Source organism: Adiantum capillus-veneris, chromosome 11 (genome assembly GCF_014529385.1).
Source record: "Adiantum capillus-veneris isolate H3 chromosome 11, ASM1452938v2, whole genome shotgun sequence".
Lineage (NCBI taxonomy): Eukaryota > Viridiplantae > Streptophyta > Polypodiopsida > Polypodiales > Pteridaceae > Adiantum > Adiantum capillus-veneris.
Window position 1 is genome coordinate 157,381,160 of NC_140941.1, and position 5,519 is coordinate 157,386,678.

General features: G+C 42.4%; 1 pseudogene; it reads right to left on the minus strand.

The window, feature by feature from the left end:
- Window positions 1-568: 568 nt before the first annotated feature.
- On the minus strand, window positions 569-2,199 carry LOC147448290 (uncharacterized; annotated as a pseudogene).
- Between the last annotated feature and the right edge of the window lie 3,320 nt (window positions 2,200-5,519).

Sequence of the window (5,519 nt, forward strand, 5' to 3'; positions counted from 1 at the left end):
TATATTGTTGGTGATGGAGGATATGTGTTGTTGCCATGGCTCATGATACCCTTCCAACGCCAAGAGTTGGTCAACCACAACGTCATCGCAACTACAATTTCATGCAATCTTCAACCCGTATAGTCGTTGAGCGTGCCTTTTCACGGCTGAAGTGTACATGGCAGATTTTGAAGGGAAGCATTAGATCGCCTGACATACAAAAGCTACCAAATGTTATTTTGGCTTGTTGTATTCTTCACAATATGTTAGTGTCCCTCATTGATGACCCCATAGACCTTCAGGAGCACGAGATAGATTTGAATGACCCTTTGGTCGATAATCCACATGCTCTTGATGGGGTTATAGAAGGTGAGAACAGTCTTGAGGCTATCAGTATTAGAGATGACCTGCTTGAATATTTGGACATGCAAGGAATGAATAACTGAGTTTTTTTTTGGGGGCAAGTTCGAGCAATGTTTACGACAACCAAGACATGGAAATAAATTTTTCCAATAACCGTTCTCTAATCTACCAGCACCTAACAATCTATTCTCAGTTACCAAAGCACAACTGATTGAATGCATACCTGTTAAAGTTTGTCTGCCATCTTCCCGAGGGCGGATGCCATGCCGTGTACTGCATTTGCGAAGAGTAGGCTGATCTCCACTTTTTGTCGTTCAATAGCGACGAGCTCCTCATGCTGTGAATGTTGTGCATCCATCGTGACCTCATGTCTTTGCTTCTTCCCTTCCTCCGCAATCTCCCAACCACGCATGAGGTCCTTCGTAGCCTCCGCGAGGCCGACATCGAAGGTGTGTGTCCTTTTCTTGGTCTTTTTCTCCACACCACCATTTGTTGGCGTCTTGTCAAATGATGTAGCGTCCGTTGTTGGATCGACCACATTAGGGTTGCTGGTGGAGCTACGACATGGCGTTCCTATTTCAATGCGTTCGCATTGCATGAGTGTTCAGAGCTGGAGTAAGTGCTCAAACAATGTTAATCTTACAGCATAACACACTTACCATTGCTAGTGTCCACAACAGTAGCAGAAGGGTTGACTGCGTTGTCCATACCAAAAAGTCGATCCATCAGTTCATACAACTCTGCAGGAAAGTTGCAATGGGAAAATTTTCCTTCGGTAACTCGTTCTGCAGGGGTCATTGTCCAATAGGAGTCTTTCCCAAAAGGGGTGTTCCTCTCCCAGACAACTGATTTCTCGATAAGATGCATTTAGACGCTTATAATTTTCATAGGCTTGTTGCCAATCGACCACCAGACCTCGTGATGAGCACAATGCCACAATATCAATCCATTGCTCCTTAGTGGTTTTAATCTTCTGATACAAGTCTGCTGAGCAGCGTTTGTCATCATATTGCTTTTTGAACTCCAAGAGAACCACCTGGGCACGTAGATCCCAATGAAATCTACCGCTAGGAGCCTTTTTGGGCTTGGATGTTGCTTTGTCTTTTGTCTTTTGTCCACACTTGCAACCTTTCTTGAAGGGAGCATTGGATGTAGGCTCCACCGAGACAGCAGGAAAGGACCCTTCAGTAGGCACATACACTTCATCGGGCAATTGTGTGGGGGGCACAAAATCATCGACAAGCGTATCCCCAATGCTCTGGGCGTGACTTCGTGTGGCCTGCAAGTGCTGATGAAGGTCCGCAAAGGAATGTGAATGACTAATATTCTCCCTAAAATGGGAGGGCAATAGAGAGGTGTGGGATGTCACCGACGGGATTCCATTCAATGACGTAGTCGCTCGTCCCCGCGGATGAGAAAATGCGCTCACTTGACTCGAAGGAGACAAACCTCCCAACAATCCCTCTTCCTATGGTTGGGACATTAGATTAAGATCTATAGGAAAAATACGTTGCATAACTCGGTTGGACATATTAGCTCATTGCACCATGAGTTGGTTGTTCGGATCCTGGAATGCACCACCGTTCGCCTTATGCGAAGGTGGTGTCCCAAAGCTGGGTTGAAATGAAAAAGGGTTCTGAAATGACATGCTGTACTTAAAAGAGAAGCAAGCGGATAACATGGTCTTGTCACTTGGATGAATAGGGAGCACAAAACAATGCTTTGTAGCCATTTTACATCGGAGAGTTAATGCATTCATTATGGTTAGGACGAGTGAACAAGCAGACAAGTAAATCAGCAGGCTGCAAGAAGACAAACAAAGCCAGCAACAATGACAAATGCAGCAACTACTGACATAGTGCATCAATCTAAAAATATAGTGTATAGAGATCAAGTCTCTGCATGGCTCATTACTGACAATTTTGATCTAGTCATTGTGGCCAGTTTGCTAATGAATAAATATCTTTGATCTGTAAGTATATACGAATAATTACTAATTAGTTAAGATTGAGACAAATCTGCCATTTTCAATCAGTCAGTATAACTCTTTTCTAACCAACTTTAATCCAGTGAAGTACACTCATGAATTCTGAATATTTATGGTGAGGCAAGCTTTTCCATGCATGGGAACCCCCCATATTTTTTTTCTCTTTTACCAAAAATATTTCCTATTATATAAGTTACTTTTGATTTTTTCTTTCCTTTTTCACAAACGTTTTAGTCTTTATTAAATAAATAAGACTTATGCTAATCAATCACAATGTAGCATAAATAAGTAAGTTTTCTTTGTTGATCTCTCTTTTGACCTTAAATATTAAATATATATACTCTAAATTACATTATATATTTTAGTATTTTCTAATATATTTTTCATATATGTATATTATTCCACCCTACCAAATATTTTATTCACTAGTTTTTATTTTCAAACCTCAACCCCACTTTCAAATTTCAATCATACCTCCATCTAGATGATTGCCAATCTTTTCAAAACTCTAGGTCATGTTTTCATACACATGAAAGATCTTACACTTGAAGGCAAGAGAGAAGTCCACTCAAAGGGGACCACCAAAAGACCTTTGCAGCCACAAATAATACATTATTTGGCTGAATTTTTTAAGTAGAGAAGAACCCCGAATCTGAACGAGCGTTCAACATAAAAGATGTAGCTCGTGATCTCAACTTTTAGCTCAATTTTTTTCAAAATTTTTGGAGTTATGAACACGGAGCTATGATTTTTGTGGTGGACCCCAGTTTTCTTGTGTAATGGTGACACAGGCCATCCCCAATTTTCTTCCCTCTAGAATGGCTATGGTTCTACAAGTCTTCAAGCATGATTACAAGAGACAAGGCTCTTTTAATGAGGTCTTGGCAAGTCTAGAGTGATTCTATCGCCATTTTTGGAGGATCCATCCTCATCAACAACTATCCACCTTCGACAACCTCTCTTGTAAATTTCTTACCTCTCTCTTTTCTCCCTAATAAGCTTATGTCTAGCCAAAGCTAGACTATTGTAAATATTTCCTATCCTCTACATCCTACCCACATTCTCTCTTCTTCTCTCTCTATTGACTCTGGTATTTTAAATAATGAGGAGACAAGATGGGAGCCACAGTCACATGCACCCCATTTTCCTAGTCACCAGAGTGGGACACTCACCTCAATTAGAAATATTGCTGAATCCTTCCCTCCTTCCCTATATAAGGAGGCCATGAGATCTCACTTGGGGGGACACACACACACACACACACACACACACACACACACACACACACACCTATCCATACACACCCTTGTGCTACATGCTTGTAGAATGAACCCTAATCACATAATCACAACACCATCACCATCACCATCACCATGCACAAAAGATGAGCACCACACCTCCACATCACTTGTAATTAAGGATTGAAGGCACAATTTCAAGAAGAAGAAGGGTGGACACACTCATGATATTCCTTGCCATCAACTCCCATCTCTCCATTATGCCTCCTATGATCTTGTTCCCTTCTCATCTTCTTGCCATACACTACCTATTGTATTCATCTTCTGCAAGCAATCAACACACTCCATCTTGGTGCCATACCTTGTGTCGCTTTGGATACATTTCATTATGAGTATGGTATATGGTTGTTCCTTGCCTTTTTTTTTTGCTTATGTAAAGGTGTGCAGATTCGCCACCATACACACACACACACTCTCTCTCTCTCCCTCTCATATTCCTATCATCTTGCTACTTGCATCAAGAGGTGTGCGGGTTCACCACCTCTTGTATGAGAAGTGAGCATATTCGCAAGTTTCCCCTACCTCATTATCTTCCTTACTACATGCACGAGTAGCGAGTCATTCTCACTCACTCACCACTCCTCTCACCTTATTCTCTGACCACCCCATTCCACATTTGGGCGTGGATCTTGAAATTGTTTTCCATGGCATGTTTCATTGTGTATATGTATGCGTCCTAGCAGCATATCTTGCTAGGTGGTGCCCCTATTGCGTATTCCCCATGATGAGGCCATTGTGCATAGTCTTGGTGTAGAGGCCACCAAGTCTATTTTTTCACTTCCGTCTCTCATTTGGTGCCCCCACTGAGGAGGGCTCTTGAAACCTTCAGTTTACAAGGCTGACATGTTTACTTCTCTTCATGGACGAGTGGCTTCTTGAATTCTCTAATTGGACCACTGAAGAGGAGGAGATTCAAGAAGGTTTGACTCAGGTCATCAAGACACTTTTGCCAGGGTGTTGTATTGTTAGCATAGAAGAAGTGGTAAGATCCTCTTTCCCTACTCAAATTGTTTATATTTCTCATCATCCTCGCAAGCGTCAAGCAAAGGTACAATCTGCATCATGCTCACATTGTAGCCAAAAACCGCACCTTCGACATGAGTGCAACCCAAAGTAAAGAAAAGGCCATCATTTTCTCCCTCAACATTCACACAGGCGTTCTCACATCAGTAGGCTTTCAAGCAGCACCAAGCTTCTCTACATCTACGTCCACATCTTTGCCACCTATTCCACCTACGCCCACAACAAGCCTTCACAACTTGAGGAAGTTACTACGAACACGTGGTCCCTCCCTCTCCCTAGCATTAAAAGATTTAAGGGTTTTCCAGCGCCGACAATCATCCCGTCTCCAAAACAAAAGGGTAAATCCTCCAAAGTCTTTCTATACCTCACTCTCATCTCATGAGCAAGGAACTAGAAACAACAGCATGGATTCTACGTCGTCTACCGAGTGAAGTGGCGGAGCTTGTCATCGACAAGGTCTTTGACACTGGTTTTGCTTGGCGGAAAAACAAGACCCTCCACCTTCAAGGGGTGTTTCTTGTGAATCAAGGCTATGATGATGACTTTACAGCTTGCTATGTATCCATCCAACTTGGATTAATACAAGTGGTAAGACTCACCACCTACCTCATCACACCTGTGTATACACTAGATGGCACTCTATCTTGCAGGAAAGTGAAGTTGCTCAAAGAGAGAGAGTTCAAGCTTTTCCAAGAGCTTGCTAGAGGGACAGTCCTAGAGCTAGAAGATGAAGACAACCTTGTCCTGTGGTACTATAAATTTGATCTCGACTACCAAGAGCTCTACACCTCCGACTATAACCTTCCACCACAAAGGAGAGAGCCTTTTCGAATTATCATGTGATGGACCCAGCACATCAACCTTTTACA